We start from the raw sequence: 17,541 nt of genomic DNA, 5'->3' as shown, positions 1-17,541 counted from the left end.
TCCTCTTTGGTCACTCTTCCAAGAACTCCAATTTCATGATGTTGCTTTAGTAGAATTTAAAGAGCAGGCTAATACTGTGTAATTAATAGCATTTAGTTTTGTATCATCTCAGGATATTAATTACAAACAACAAAAGCTCACTCTGACTGATTAAACAGAAAAAGGGTTTATTAAAATATTATTGGGTAGATTATAGAACTCTTGGAAAAGCCGCAGAACCAGGCTTGAGGCTAAGCATATAGGGGAAATGTCCAAAAACCACACCACAAAACTAGCCTGGTGAGGAAGTTCTACTGCCACAGCGACTGCTCCACCATTGCTACATCATGCCAGGAACACATCCTTGCCTCCTCAGCCAGCCGCAAAAGGGAGCCACCACCCCTGCCAGCAAAATGTCTTCTGCAAGGAGACCCTCTTCCAATTGTTCCTTTCCAGAGCATAGCTCTGACTGGTAGAGCCTCCGTCACAGTGCACACCCTGACTGCAAAACAGACTGTGAGATTTACTTTCTGGGTTCTACCTTGGGAAGAAGGAATACAAGTCTGTAAAGGGAAGAAGGAATACAAGTCTGTAAAATAGTCCATACATAGTGACAGTGTGCAAAGAGTACTGGAAAGCAAGGGAAAGGATTACATATATTTGCTACAGGCCCAAATTATCACTGGTTTTAGATCCAGGCAAGTTGAGACAACACCTGCACTGTCAGCCACATATTTGAAGCATCTGTCAGGGCATCCAGTTTTGCTAGCTGAAAATGACCTGGATGGATGCTGGGCTTTAAAAAAAAGAAAGAAACAAAAGAAAAGAAAGAAGAAACACTTAATACCTCAGGCAGCAGGCTGTACCCTAGAGTAAGGTAGACCTAACTGTATTTATTAATTGTGCTATGATGTTGACTGCTAAGATGTTATCATGGGTCCCAGACCCAGGGAATTGTTAGAATGATCAGAGCTAATATTGTGAGCTTAACAATTCCACCTGATATCTCCTCTATATCTTCCATTTACTTTTCTCCATTTCACTCTTTCTACCTTCATCCAGGTACCATCATCTCTCACTTGGACTAATCATAAGAACCTCTTAACTGGTCTTCAACTCCCAATCCCCTATAAGCTAAACACCACTCTGCCAAAATGATCTTTCAAAAATACAAAGGCAATTGTGTTACCCTGCCTGCTGTCCTTCCTTCACTGGCTTCCTGTTACACTTAGAAAAAATAGTTGAACTCCTTAACATTGACCCGTAAGGTTCTAATTGTTTGGCTGTTCCCATAAGTCCAGTCCATGCAACGCTCCTCTCCCTGGGTTTGGCTTAACAGGCCCTGGTCTCTCTATTCCCGATATGTGCCAGGTTCGTTCTTCCCTCCCAGCCTTCACACATGCTGCTCTCTCAGCCAGGAACTCTCCCTGATGGACTTTCATGTTCCATACAAGGTTCAGGCAAACTCTCATGGATTCTTTCAGATGAGGTTAGTTCCCTCTGTTTTATGCTTTTATAAATCTGAACAACTCCTTCATGACACATGTAACCATTATACTTAAGTAATTATCAAGGTAACCATTTGTTTTGTTTAATGTCTGTTATCCTTGCTGAATTTAAATTCCATGTGTTATTCACCACTGCTACATGCCCAGCACCTCACAGTTCCTAAGACATATGAGGCCTCAATAAATATTTCTTGGCCAGATGTGGTGGCTCACGCCTGTAATCCCAACACTTTGGGAGGCCAAGGCAGGTGGATCACCTGAGGGCGGTGAAACTCCGTCTCTACTAAAAATACAAAAATTAGCCAGATGTGGTGGTGCATGCCTATAATCCCAGCTACCCAGGAGGCTGAGACTGGAGAATTGCTGGAACCCTGGAGACAGAGGCTGCAGTGAGCCGAGATCATGCCACTGCACTCCAGCCTGGGCGACAGAGCAAAACTCCATCTCAAAAAAAAAAATGTTGAATGGTTTTTACAGTCCGGTTCATTTCTCTTTCCTCCTAGAAATGAAGACTTGGCCATGCAAGCAAGGGGAGGTGAGACCTGATACTGCCAGAGAAGGAATAGGGCACTGTCAACTCGCTAACTGGGTCCTAGTATTGGCTATGTAACCCTAGACAAGTTACTTTACATTTCTAGACCTCAGTTCAGCAGTTGGAACACGTGGACTTTGGATTTTCTTCTTCCTGGAACTTCCTTTATGCACTCATGTTTGTTACTCACGCATGTATTTATCCATTGTCCATGTCTGCTTGTCAGTTTTAGTTACCTCCTACCCCCACCTGTCCAAGGTGCTCTTGTCCTCAGAAGATCCCAGTGGCAAGAATAAGACAGACTTGGAAACTTTTATCCTAGATAAAACTGGTCTGGAACACATAAAAAGTATTTCCCCAACAATTTTGATTCACTTCAATTCCTGAAAACTAACTTCTGACTTTCAAAGAAAATTCCACTTTGGCAGCTGTACAGGTACTAACAACAGTTTACCCTTACCTGGAAGAAGAGCCTTGGAGGAGAAAACACACCATGTCGGTATGGGTGTGACAAAGTCTACTTTTTCTAGCACTCCTGGGGCTCACAGAGAAGGCATTTATCAAGGGGCGAGATGAAAGCAGACTCAGATTTCATATAGCCAGTTCTTGCAGTCCATGTCAGTAAAAGTGAAAAAGCCCAGCAATAATGCATTGTCTCATTAAGGCTAATGTGAGTAAGATAATTCAAGTATGTAGATTTCTGGTAGTGTAATTTTATCTCAACAAAGAACTTAGAACAATGAGAAAAGTAAACAGAAACCATAATCCTATCATAACAGCCCCTGAAACCTGTGAGCGCAAGGGGGATCTAGAATATTTCCAATGCCCCCTTGCAGTTAGTTAATCCCCTCCCAAAGGCACTGTTCAGATTCCTCACCATAGGTTAGTTTTCCTTATTCTGCATTTCCCTGACTAATAGTGTTGTTAAGCACGTTTTAATATGATTTATATACATAGAATCATACAGAACGTACTCTGCTGTGTTTGGCTTATTTGCTAAACATAGTGTCTTGATACACATCAAATTCCTGCTTTTTTAATACTTTCTTAAGTTTTCTTAATGCTAGGCAGTATTTCATTGTATGAATTTTCCATAATTTATTGATTTACCTGCAGATGGACATTTAGGTTATTACAATTTGGGGCTATATGAACAAAGTTGTTACGAATATTTATGTACAAGTCTTTCGTGGACATGTTATTTCTCTTAAATGAATATTTAGGGGCGGAGCTTCTTGGTCATAGCATGGTTGTATGTTTAACTTTATAAGAAACCGCCAAATTGTTTTCTGCATTGATTGTACCACCTTACATTCATACTAGCACTGTATGAGAGTTCCAGGGGCTCCACCTCCTTGCCACACTTGCTTTGTCATTAATTTTAATATTAGCCATTTTCGTGGGTCTGAAATGATATCTTATGGGGCTTTTTAACTGCATTTCCCTGACTGATAATATGGTTAAGGATTTCACATGCGTTTTGGTCATTTATACATTTTCACTTGAACATAAATGTAGGTCTATTTCTGAGTTCTTTATGCTTTTCATTTATCGATATGTGTATTCATACACCAAAACCACACATTCTTGATTGATGAGCATTTATAGTAAGTATTGAAACCAGATAGTGTGAGACCTACAACTTTGTTATTTTCCAAGATTGTTTAAACTTTTCTAGATTCTTTGAATTTCCATGTAAATTTTAAATTTGGTCCATTAAGTTCTCCAAAAAAAAAAGCCAGCTGGGATTTTTATTAGGATTGCAAGGAATAAATAGATCAATTTAAGAGGACTGATACATTCAAAATAGTGTGTTATCCAATATGTGAACCTATATCTCTTCATTTATTTGGGTCCTGTCTAATGTTTCTCCAGATTGTTTTATTATTTTCAGTGTAGCAGTCTTACAAATTTTTGTTAAATACATTACTAACATTTTATCTTTTATGCTGTCATAAAGTTATTTCTAAATTTTATTTCCAATTGTGTGGTGATGGTTTATAGAAATATAATTGATTTCTATATATTGACCTTGTATTCTGTGGCCTTGATAAAGTTACATATTAGTTCCAATACATATTTCTATAAGTTTCTTAGGAATTTCTGCATGGGCAATTATGCCATTTGTGAGTAAAGACATTTGTGCTTCTTCTTTCCAATCCATGCTTGTACTTATTTTTCTTACCTTATTGCACTGGCTGGAACTTCCAGGAAATGTTAGAATAGAAGTAGTAAATTGGGATATACTTGCCTTGTTTCTGATATTAGGGGGTAAATATTTCACAATTAATATAATGTTAGCCAAGGCTTTTCATAGATGACCTTCATCGCATAGAGAAAAATTCTTTCTATTCCTAGTTTGCAAGAGTTTTATCCTCAATGCATGTTGAATTTTGTCAAATGCTTTCTCTACATCTATTCAGATGATATAATTTCTTCCTTTACTCAGTTAATTTGGTGAATTACATTTATAATATTAAATAAACCTTGCATTCTGTGACAAATCCTCTTAATATATTGCTAGACTCAATTTACTGGTATTTTCTTAAGGATTTTTGCTTCTATGCTCCTGAGGAATAACGATCTGTAACTTTCTTTTCATTTAATGTCCTTGTCAAGTTTCAATATCAGGGCTACATTAACCTGAAAAAGACTTGGTGAATATTCCCTCTTTCTCTGTTTTATGAAAGAAATTATGTATGATTGAAATTTTTATTTCTTAAGTGTGTGGTATAATTCACCAGTTAATCCTTTTGGACCTGGGGCATTCTATATGGGAAGGTTTTAAACTATGGGTTTTATTTCTGTAATAATTTTAGAGATTGTCTCAGTCAGGGTACAATGAGAGGAACAGAACCAGTTGGAAATGTACTTCAGAGATTTACTACAAGGACTCAATTTATGTGATTGCAAAGGCAGCTAGGCAAGTCTAAAATCCAGAAGTCAGGACATCAAGAGGTTAAGCTGGAACTCTGTCATAGGCTGAAGCTGTAATCCACACATAGAATTTCTTCAGGGAAGATTTAGCTTGGCTTTTAAAGCCCTTCAACTGATTGAATCAGACCAGCCTATATAAACTAGGATTTTCTCCCTTACTTAAAGTCAATTCATAATGGACTTTAATCACATCTACCTTCACAGCAACACCTAGATTAGTATTTGATTGAGTAACTAGGGACTGTCATGCAGCCAAGCTGACACGTCAAAAGACCATCACAGGGCTGTCAAGTTTTCATTTATGTGTTAGTTTTTTATTTTCAAGGAATTTGTGCTTTTCATCTAAGTTGTAGAATTCAATATGAAGTTGTTTATAATATCCACTCATTTTAAATATAACAATGTCACGCCTATCATTTGTGAAATGGTTTCATTTTTAAATATACAATATCATCGTGTGTGTGAAGGTACTCACGCCACAAACTAAATAAGGATAATAATGTTTGAAGTAATGATAGTAGTCATAATAATAATTTTTAAGACCTAGGATTCATCTCTTATTCCTCTTTTCCTCACCTCCCACATACTACTTCTTCCTAGATCCCAAGTTCTGCCTTAAGCTTATTATCACTTCTCATCTTCTCATTATCTTCAATGTTCTTACCCTAATTAGAGCCACCATCATCCTCACCTGAACCACTGCAGAAGTTTCCTATCTTGTGTCCTGATTTCTATCTTGTCTCCGTATTCCTATCTTGTGCCACAGCAATCCCATATCAGAACAACCACAGCAATCATATAAAATATAGAGAAGATTATGTCCTCCCTAATTGAAATGATCAAATATCTTGCCACTGTAGCTAGAGAAAAATCTGAAGACCTTACTGTCCTACAAAGCACTTCATGCTGTGGCACTGACTCTTATGCTGACTTCATCATATCTTTCTTTCCTTGTTCACTAAGTTGCAGGAATATTGGCATTCTGGTGGCTTCCCTCCCTTTAAAGTAACCTTTTAACTGACTAAAATTGAAGTATAAATTCATAACAGCTCACCAAGTACAGGTATACAACTTAATAAAGCTTCATAAGCTAAACAACCATGCAACCAATGCACAAATGAAGAAATAACATGTTACCAGCATCTCAGAAGCAGTCCACCTGGGAAGCAGGTCCTCAGAAGCAGTCCGAGTCACTACCAGCCCCCAAACATTAACTTTTTCCTGGCATCTAACACTGTACATTTGTTCTTCATGTTCTGAACTGTATATAAAGGGAATCATACAGTATGAACTCTTTGGTGCCTGGATTTTTTTTCCCCAAAATTGTGTTTGTGATACTGATTCATTTTCTGGTTTGTAGATATAAATTGTTCATTCTGATTGCTGTATGGTATTTCTCTATGAGAATATGCTACCATTTATGCATCCATTTTATTGCTAAAAGGTATTTTAGTAGTTTCCAATTTGGAATTTTTAAAAATAGTGCTAATGTGAATATTTATGTATTTGTCCTTTTGTGACTATATGTACACACTTCTGTTAGGTACATACCTAGGAAAATATAATGACTGGGTCAGAGGATAGGGATATGCTCAGCTCTAGTGAATACTGTTAACTTTTCCAAATTCTTTCTACCATCTATTATTCACATCAGCAGTGTATGAAAGTTTCAATTGCTCCACACTCTGTCTAAACTTGGTATTGTCTATCTTTTTTCGTGTTAGCCATTTCGGTGGCTATGTGGAGATAACACGTTGTGACTTGAATTTGCATTTCTCTTATGAATGATGAGATTAAACTCTTTATTATATGTTTATTGGAAATACGGAAATGCCCTTTCATGAATTGCCTGTTCAGGTTGTTCAGATATTTTTCTATTTGCTCATTTCTTGTTTTTTGTTGATCTGTGAGTAGGAACACATGTGTATATATGTTCTGGGAAGAAGCCCTTTGTTAAATATAGATATTACATACAGCTTCTCCATCTCTGTGGCTTGGCATTTTGCACTCTTGGTGGTGTTTTTGATAATCAGAAATTTTTAGTTTTAATGAAATCCAATTTGTCATTTTTCCACTTTATTGGTATGCTTTTTATTACCTGATTAAGAAATCTTTCCTATTGACAAGATCTGAAGACATTCTCCCAGAGTTTAGAATTTTGTTTGTTTGTTTTTGGTTGTGTAATATATTTTTATTTTCTATGGGTACATAATATACATATTTATGGGGTACATGTGACATTTGGTTACACACACACAGAATGTATAATGATCAAGTCACAGTGTTTAGAATATCGATCACCGTGAGCATTTATCGTTTATCTGTGGTGAGGACATTTCAGTTCCTCACTTCCAGATATTTTGAAAGATACAACACATTCTCATTAACTATAGTCAGCTCACTCTAATATCAATCATTAGAACTTGTTTATTCTATTTAACTATATGTTTGTACCCATTAACCAACCTCTCTTTATCCCCCACAACCCCATGCACATACACGCCTTTCCCAGCCTCTGGTAACTATCATTCTATTCTCTACCTTCATGAAATCACCATTTTTAGCTCCCACATATGATGGAACATGTGATCATTGTCTTTCTGTGTCTGGCATATTCTATTTAACATAATGACCTCCATCCAGTTTCATCCATTTTGCTGCAAATAATATGATTTCCTTATTTTTATGGCTGAGTAGTATTCCATTATATATTTATATATATATATATATATAATATTTTCTTTGTGCATTCTTCTGTTGATGGACTCTTAGGTTGATTCCATATCTTTGCTATTGTGATAGTGCTGCAGTAAACATTAGGATGCGTATATCCTTTTGATATACTGATTTTCTTTCCTTCAAATAAATACTTAGTAGTGGGATTGCAGGATCACATGGTAGTTCTATTTTTAGTTATTTCAGAAATCTCCATACTGTTACCCATAATGGCTGTATTAATTTGCATACCCACCGATGGTGTATGAGAATTCTCTGCATCCTCTCAAGCATCTGTTATTCTTCATCTTTTTGATCATAGCCATTCTTGCTGGAGTGAGAGGATATCTCACTGTGGTTTTAGTTTGCATTGCCCTGAGGATTAGTGATATTGAGCAATTTTTCATATACTTGTTGGCCATTTGTATATCTTCTTTTTAGAAATGTCTGTTTAGATCCTTTGCCCACTTTTTAACAGGGTTGTTTGGTTTTTTGCTGTTGTTTGAATTCCTGCATACCCAAAATATAATACTTATATTTTGTTTTAAGAATTTTTTTATTAGGTTGGTGCAAAAGTTATCGTGGTTTTTGTCATGACTTTATTTTTTTATTATACTTAAAGTTCTGAGATACATCTGCAGAACATGCAGGTTTGTTACATAGGTATACATTTGCCATGGTGGTTTGCTGCACCCACCAACCCATCATCTATATTTTAAGCCCCACATGCATTACGTATTTGTCCTAATGCTCTCCCTCCCCTTGTACTCCACCACCCCTGACAGGCCCTGGTATGTGATGTTCCCCTCCCTCTGTCCATGTGTTCTCATTGTTCAACTCCCACTTATGAGTGAGAACATGTGGTGTTTGGTTTTCAGTTCCTGCGTTAGTTTGCTAAGAATGATGATTTCCAGCTTCATCCATGTCCCTGCAAAGGACATGAACTCATTCTTTTTATGGCTGCATAGTATTCCATGGTGTATATGTGCCACATTTTCTTTAGTCTATCATTGATGGGCATTTGGGTCGGTTCCAAGTCTTTGCTATTGTGAATAGTGCTACAATAAACATGTGTGCACATGTCTTTGTAGTAGAATGATTTAGAATCCTTTGGGTGTATACCAGTAATGGGATTGCTGGGTCAAATGGTATTTCTGGTTAGAGATCTTTGAGGAATTCCTGCATTGTCTTCCACAATGGTTAAGCTAATTTACACTCCCACCAACAGTGTAAAAGTGTTCGTATATATCCACATCCTCTCCAGCATCTATTGTTTCCTGACTTTTTTTTTCTTTTTTTTTTTTTGGGTGGGGACAGAGTTTCACTCTTGTTGCCCAGGCTAGAGTGCAATGGCATGATCTCGGCTCACCACAATTTCCGCCTCCTGGGTTCAAGCGATTCTTTTAAATTATGTGTGGAGGTGCAAGCCTGTAATCCCAAGTAGCTGGGATTATAGGCATGCGCCACCACACCCAGCTAATTTTGTATTTTCAGTAGAAACAGGGTTTCTCCATGCTGGTCAGGCAGGTCTCAAACTCCCAACCTCAAGTGATCCACCCGCCTCAGCCTCCCAAAGTGCTGGGATTACAGGCATGAGCCACCGCGCCTGGCCCCTGACTTTTTAATCATCGCCATTCTACCTGGAGTGAGATGGTATCTCATTGTGGCTTTGATCTGCATTTCTCTAATGTCCAGTGATGATGAGCTTTTTTTCATGTGTTTGTTGGCCACATATATGTCTTCTTTTGACAAGTGTCTGTTCATATCCTTTGCCCACTTTTTGTTGGGGTTGTTTGTTTTTTTCTTGTAAATTTATTTAAATTCCTTGTAGATTCTGGATATTAGACCTTTGTCAGATGGATAGATTGCAAAAATTTTCTCCCATTCTGCAGGTTGCCTGTTCACTCTGATGATATTTTCTTTTGCTGTGCACAAGCTCTTTAGTTTAATTAGATCCAATTTGCCAATTTTGGCTTTTGTTGCAATTGCTTTTGGTGTTTCAGTCATGAAGTCTTTGCACATGCCTATGTCCTGAATGGTATTGCCTAGGTTTTCTTCTAGGGTTTTTATGGTTTTAGATTTCACATTTAAGTCTTTAATCCATCTTGAGTTAATTTTTGTATAAGGTGTAAGGAAGGGATCCAGTTTCAGCTTTCTGCATATGGTTAGGCAGTTTTCCAGCACCTTTTATTACATAGGGAATTCCTTCCCCATTGCTTGTTTTCATCAGGTTTGTCAAAGATCAGATGGTTGTAGATGTGTGGCATTATTTCTGAGGCCTCTGTTCTGTTCCATTGGTCTATATATCTGTTTTGGTACCAGTACCATGCTGTTTGGTTACTGTAGCCTTGTAGTATAGTTTGAAGTCAGGTAGCGTGATGCCTCCAGCTTTATTCTTTTTGCTTAGGATTGTCTTGGCTATGTGGGCTCTTTTTTGGTTCCACATGAAATTTAAAGTACTTTTTTCTAATTCAGTGAAGAAAATCAATGATAGCTTGATGGGAATAGCATTGAATCTCTAAATTACTTTAGGCAGTATGGCCATTGATTCTTCCTGTCCATGAGCATGGAAGTTTTTCCAGTTGTTTGTGTCCTCTCTCATTTCCTTGAGCAGTGGTTTGTAGTTATCCTTGAAGAGGTCCTTCACGTCCATTGTAAGTTGCATTCCTAGGTATTTTATTTTCTTTGTAGCAATTTTGAATGGGAGTTCACTCATGATTTGGCTCTCTGTTTGTCTATTATTGGTGTATAAGAATGCTTGTGATTTTTACACATTAATTTAGTATCCTGAGACTGCTGTATTTGCTTATCAGCTTAAGGAGTTTTTGGGCTGAGAAAATGGGGTTTTCTAAATATACAATCATGTCATCTGCAAACAGACAACTTGACTTCCCCTCTTCCTGTCTGAATGCCTTTTATTTCTTTCTCTTGCATGATTGCCCTGGCCAGAACTTCCAATAATATGTTGAAATAGGAGTGGTGAGAGAGGGCATGCTTGTCTTGTGCAGGTTTTCAAAGGTAATCCTTCCAGTTTTTGCACATTCAGTATGATACTGGCTATGGGTTTGTCATAAAGAACTCTTACTATTTTGAGATATGTTCCATCAATACCTAGTTTATTGAGTGTTTTTATCATGAAGGGGTGTTGAATTTTATTGAAGGCCTTTTCTGTATCTATTGAGATAATCATGTGGTTTTTATCATTGGTTCTGTTTATGTGATGGATTACATTTATTGATTTGCGTATGTTGAACTGCCCTTGCATCCCAGGGATGAAGCTGACCTGATCATGGTGGATAAGCTTTTTGATGTGCTGCTGGATTCAGTTTGCCAGTATTTTATTGAGGATTTTCACAGCGATGTTCATCAGGAATATTGGCCTGAAATTTTCTTTTTTTGTTGTGTCTCTGCCAGGTTTTGGTATCAGGATGATGCTGGCCTCATAAAATGATTCAGGGAGGATTCCCTCTTTTTCTATTGTTTGGAATAGTGTCAGAAGGAATGGTACCAGCTCCTCTTTGTACCTCTGGTAGAATTTGGCTGTGAATCCTTCTGGTCCTGGGCTTTTGTGTGTGTGTGTGTGTGTGTGGTTAGTAGGCTATTAATTATTGCCTCAATTTCAGAACTTGTTATTGGTCTACTCAGGGATTCGACTTCTTCCTGGTTTAGACTTGGGAGTGTGTATGTGTCCAGGAATGCATCCATTTCTCCTATATTTTCTAGTTTATTTGCGTAGAGGTGTTTATAGTGTTCTCTGATGGTAGTTTGTATTTCTGAGGGATCAGTGGTGATATCCCCTTTATCATTTTTTATTGTGTCTGTTTGATTCTTCTCTCTTTTCTTCTTTGTTAGTCTGGCTAGCAGTCTATCTATTTTGTTAATCTTTTCAAAAAACCAGCTCCTGGATTCATTTTTTGAAGGGTTTTTCATGTCTCTATCTCCTTCAGTTCTGGTCAGATCTTAGTTACTTCTTGTCTCCTGCTAGCTTTTGAATTTGTTTGCTCTTGCTTCTCTAGTTCTTTTAGCTATCATGTTAGGGTGTCGATTTTAGATCTTTCCTGCCTTCTGATGTAGGCATTTAGTGCTATAAATTTCCCTCTTTATGCTGCTTTAGCTGTGTCCCAGAGATTCTGGTACATTGTGCCTTTGTCCTCATTGGTTTCAAAGAACTTATTTATTTCTGCCTTAATTTCATTATTTACCCAGTAATCATTCAGGGGCAGGTTGTTCAGTTTCCATGTAGTTGTTCAGTTTTGAGTGAGTTTCTTAATCCTGACTTTTAATTTGATTGCACTGTGGTCTGAGAGACTGTTTGTTATAATTTCCATTCTTTTGCATTTGCTGAGGAATGTTTTACTTCCAATTATGTGGTCAATTTTAGAATAAGTGCAATGTGGTGCTGAGAGGAATGTACATTCTGTTGATTTGGGGTGAAGAGTTCTGTAGATGTCTATTACATCTGCTTGGTCCAGACCTGAGTTCAAGTCCTGAATATCCTTGTTAATTTTCTGTCTCATTCATCTGTCTAATACTGAGTGGGGTGTTAAAGTCTCCCACTATTATTGTGTGAGAGTCTAAGTCTCCTTGTATGTCTCTAAGAACTTGCTTTATGAATCTGGGTGCTCCTGTATTGGGTGCATATATATTTAGGATAGTTAGCTCTTCTTGTTGCATTGATCCCTTTACCATTATGTAATGTCTTTCTTTGTATTTTTTGACCTTTGTTGGTTTAAAATCAGTTTTATCAGAGACTAGAATTGCAATCCCTGCTCTTTTTTTTTCCATTTGCTACATCCCTTTATTTTGAGCCTATGTGTGTCTTTGCAAGTGAGATGGGTCTCCTGAATACAACACACCAATGGGTCTTGACTCTTTATCCAGTTTGCCAGTCTGTGTCTTGTAATTGGGGCATTTAGCCTATTTACATCTAAGGTTAATATTGTTATGTGTGAATTTGATCCTGTCATCATGATGCTAGCTGGTTATTTTACACATTAGTTAATGCAGATTCTTCATAGTGTCTTTGGTCTTTATATTTTGGTATACTTTTGCAGTGTCTGGTACCATTTTTTCCTTTCCATATTTAGTGCTTCCTTCAGGAGCTCTTGTAAGGTTGGCCTGGGGGTGACAAAATCACTCAGCATTTGCTTGTCTGTAAAGGATTTTATTTCTCCTTCACTTATGAAACTTAGTTTGGCTGGATATGAAATTCTGGGTTGAAAATTCTTTCCTTTAGGAATGTTGAATATTGGCCCCCACTCTCTTCTGGCATGTAGGGTTTCTGCAGAGATACACTATTAGTCTGATGGGCTTCCCTTTGTAGGTAACCTGACCTTTCTCTCTGGCTGCCCTTAACATATTTTTTTTTTCATTTCAACCTTGGAGAATCTGACAGTTATGTGTCTTGGGGTTGCTCTTCTCAAGGAGAATCTTAGAGGTGTTCTCTGTATTTCCTGAATTTGAATGTTGGCCTGCCTTGCTAGGTTGGGAAAGTTCTCCTCGATAACATCCTGAAGTGTGTTTTCCAACTTGGTTCCATTCTCCCCATCACTTTCACATACACCAATCAATCGTATGCTTGCTCTTTTCACATAGTCCCATATTTCTTGGAGGCTTTGTTTGTTCCTTTTCATTCTTTTTTCTCTTATCTTGTCTTCATGCTTTCTTTCATTAAGTTGATCTTCAGTCTCTGATATCCTTTCTTCTGCTTTATTAATTCGGCTATTGATACTTGTGTATGCTTCACAAAGTTCTCGTGCTGTGTTTTTCAGCTCCATCAGGTCATTTATCTTCTTCTCCAAACTGGTTATTCTAGTTAGCAATTCCTGTAGCCTTTTATCAAGGTTCTTAGCTTTCTCGCATTGGGTTAGAACATGCTCCTTTAGCTCAGAGGAGTTTGTTATTACCAACCTTCTGAAGCCTACTTCTGTCAATTCGTCAAATTCATTCTCCGTCCAGTTTTACGCCCTTGTTGGAGAGGAGTTGTGATCATTTGGAGGAGAAGAGGCATTCTTGGTTTTGGAATTTTCAGCATTTTGGGGCTGGTTTTTCCTCATCTTCATGGATTTATCCGCCTTTGAGCTTTAATCCTGATGCCCTTTGGATGGGGTTTTTGAGTGGGTGTCCTTTTTGTTGATGTTGATGTTATTGCTCTCTGTTTGTTAGTTTTCCTTCCAACAGTCAGGCCCCTCTTCTGCAGGTCTGCTAGAGTTTGCTGGAGGTCCAGCAAAGATTGCTGCCTACTCCTTCCTCTGGAAGTTTCATCCCACAGGGGTACCTGCCTGATGCCAGCCAGAGCTCTCCTGTGTGAGGTATCTGTCGACCACTCCTGGGAGGTGTCTCCCAGTCAGGAGGCACAGGGGTCAGGGACCCACTTGAGGAGGCAGTCTGTCCCTTAGTAGAGCTTGAGCACTGTGCTGGGAGATCTGCTGCTGTCTTCAGGGCTGGCAGGCAGGAAATTTTAAGTCTGCTGAAGCTGCACCCACAGCCACCCCTTCCCCCAGGTGCTCTGTCCCAGGGAGATGGGAGTTTTATTTATAAGCTCCTGACTGGGGCTGCTGCCTTTCTTTCAGAGATGCCCCACCCAGTGAGGAGGAATTTAGAGAGGCACTCTGGCCACAGCCGCTTTGCCACGCTGTGGTGAGTTTGGCTTCCTTAACACTGTAAGGGGAGACAGCCTACTCAAGCCTCAGTAATGCTAGACACACCTCCCCGCACCAAGCTCAATCATCCCAGGCCAACTTCAGACAGCTGTGCTGGCAGCAAGAATTTCAAGCCAGTGGTTCTTAGCTTGCTGGGCTCCATGGGACCCGCTGATCAAGATCACTTCGCTCCCTGTCTTCAACACCCTTTCCAGGAGAGTGAACAGCTCTGTCTCAATGGGGCTCCAGGCGCCACTGGGGTATGAAAAAAAGCTCCTGCAGCTAGCTCAAGGTCTGCCCAAACAGTTACCTAGTTTTGTGCTTGAAACCCAGGACCCTCATGGTGTAGGCACACGAGGGAATACCCTGGTCTGTGGGTTGCCAAAACCATGGGGAAAGTGTAGTATCTGGGCCAGGTAGCACAGTCCCTCACGGCTTCCTTTGGCTAGGGACGGTAGTTCCCCACCCCTTTGCACTTCCTGGGTGAGGCAACGCCCCACCCTGCTTCTGCTCACCCTCCATGGGCTGCACCCAATGTCTAACCAGTCCCAATGAGATGAACCAGGTACCTCAGTTGGAAATGCAGAAATCACCTGCCTTCCGCGTTGGTCTTGCTGGGAGCTCCAGACCAGAGCTGTTCCTATTCAGTCATCTTGCCAGCTCTCTTTAAGAAATTTTTTATCTATGTTCATGAAAGAGGTTGACCAAAGTTTTTCTTTTACATTTGAAATTTTTATATTGTTTTCTTCTACTTCAACTTGAATTTCCATTTTACTTCTTTATGACATTTTTAGTGTAACATATGCTTAAATATATTTATTGACTACTCTCTTTGAAAGAATGTGTAAGTACATTGAAATTGAAATATTTGTCTCTTATTCCCTATGGTTATAAGGCTCTGTGTTTATAAATTCTTCTAAGTCAGACATCATTATACTTATTAGGATTAATAATAATTATTGTTCATTTTACCAAATAAAATATACTTATATTTTATAGATAATAATATTTAAAGTTTTATTAGAAACATTTAATGAACTTATAAGAGCTGTCTCTTTTTTGTTTTAAATTACTTCATAGAACCATAGAAAATATTATCTGTTGATAGTTTCCATCTTTTTATATGTAAGTAACTAAGGAAACTTGTTTATGTGGCTACTCAAGTTGGGTTTCCTGGCAGAGATGAGGGAGATTGCCAGGACATACAATTTAGTATGCTCCCAGATTCTAACACATAAGATGGGCCATGACAAGGGACACTAATGTTCCTGAAGAAGTAATGATCAAGTTGTAAGTCATAGGGGTAGTACAGAAGGTCCAGGGAAGTTGCCAAGGTGGGATGAGTAAGGAGAAAAAATGCCTTAGGAACAGGGGACACAGAGTCAAAGAAAGGACGATACCAACTCCTGGGAGGGGCAGACACTGCAGTTCCTAGCCATCTGTGGGGCAGCCCCACAAAAGGCTCCTGTGGGGTGGGCAGTCTCAGGAGTGAGTGCAATGGGGATGTCTTGTCACTGACATTAAAGAAAGGGGTGATGAGAGAGGGTGTTTCTCCCTTGTGGTATTTTGGGGAATAATCTTCTTCACTGATGTTGTCTTATACTAAAGTACTTTCTTCTTTCTCTCAGTTTACTTTCAACTAAGGAAAATGTCCTAGCAGCAGCAGAAATAAGGCAAAGTCCCCTGCCAGCACCACTCCCAACTCAGGTCCCACAGCCCTGTCCTCCCCAGGTGCCTGAGCCCTGTCTCCCACCCTTCATACAGTAGAAGTCCAGCTGTTAATACCACTTATGCCAGCAAGACTGCGCAGCAAAGCAGAAATGACCCTCAGACGCCACCTTCTCTGACCTGGACAAGAGGATACTGCATCCCCCGCCCACTTCCATCCCCTTACTTCCAGCAATAATAGGAACCACCACACAACCTAGAAGATGCTACCTGTCTTCAGATTCAAGATGGAAGATATTGTCATAGTCTGCTGGGGTCTCCTCCCTGAATCGACAGCCCCTCCCAGCTTTTCACCCAGGAGACAACATGGTTTAGACAGAGTGCCACGTTTTCAAACCTTCCACCTGTGATCCAAATATGCCATATTTCCACCGGCTACCTTCTCTACCACACTGCCTTCTGCTGGCTATATGAGATTCCTGCAAGAACACAGAACATTCACATCTCTGCCTCAATGGAATTCAAAAACTTCATTAACGTTTCTAGGAGCAAACATTGTTTAAAAAAATTAACACATGAAAACTGCTTAAATCAATGAAAAATTTGCCAGAATTCTTTACAGCACAACTCCACACTCTTTGATGAAGACAATCACATTGTCTGTTTGTATTTTCTCCCTAATAATCTCCATAAATCCTAACAAAGCTCACCCCTTCCTCTGCACTTTGAACCTATTCCAAGACCTATGATGTTTTTTTTCTCTCTCTGCTTCCCAATCAAACATATGTATCCCTGACTGGTCATGTCTCTGCTCTTTGCTGGAGATGTAAAAAAGTCAAGAGAGACAAAGTCACAGAGAGAGAAAGGACAAATGGAGGAAAGTGGAGACTGAATGGTAAATCCTTGGAAGGACCCTAGAGGCAATCAGGGGCCACCCAAGAGTGACAAGGGGACCTGGTTCAAGTCAGAAGGTCTTCTTTTTCCCTCTGGTTGCCCAGTCTCAGTCTCTGATTTCAGCTGCCTCCAGACCCACCTCTACATGAGGCACCTATCCATTTCTGATTAGGGACTCGCCATGCAGGGAAGGTGAGGAGAGTACACAAAGGAGCCATCAGTGTCAGGGCTGCAGGAGGGATGAGCATGTGACAGGCCCTGCAAGGTTCATAGATGTGTGAGTGCTCAGCATCTGGGACCAGAATTGTGAGCCTGGCTCTGCACAGAGCCCAGTCTGTTGGGGATGGACCCCAGAGAGAGTTATTACTGCAGCAGTTCTCACACTACTTGGCCTTGAAAATAATTTACACACTTAAGATTATTAAGGACCCTAAGTAGATTTTATTCATGTGATTTACATCTATTGATATTTCTTGTATTAAAAATTAAAACTAGAAAATTTTAAACACATTTTACATAAGTAGATATTGCACTAGCTGGCAGAGTGATGATGTCATTGCATATCATCTACTCTCCAGAAAATTCTACCATAGACTAATGAAAAAAATATGAGTAAAAATGTCAAATAATGTCAGCATTATGATTAAAATTGTTTTGATCTCACTGA

The 17,541-nt window shown here is 39.2% G+C and overlaps 1 long non-coding RNA gene across 1 annotated transcript; it reads left to right on the top strand.

Annotated features, from left to right (window-relative positions):
* The first annotated feature begins 367 nt into the window (after positions 1-367).
* On the top strand, positions 368-17,541 carry LOC104002825 (uncharacterized). Its single transcript, XR_675233.4, has 3 exons — positions 368-495; positions 1,991-2,518; positions 15,941-17,541. It is a non-coding gene; the product is annotated as an uncharacterized LOC104002825 (long non-coding RNA).

The sequence above is a fragment of the Pan troglodytes genome, chromosome 1 (assembly GCF_028858775.2).
Source record: "Pan troglodytes isolate AG18354 chromosome 1, NHGRI_mPanTro3-v2.0_pri, whole genome shotgun sequence".
Taxonomy (NCBI): domain Eukaryota; kingdom Metazoa; phylum Chordata; class Mammalia; order Primates; family Hominidae; genus Pan; species Pan troglodytes.
This window is presented reverse-complemented; position numbering and strand designations above follow the sequence as displayed.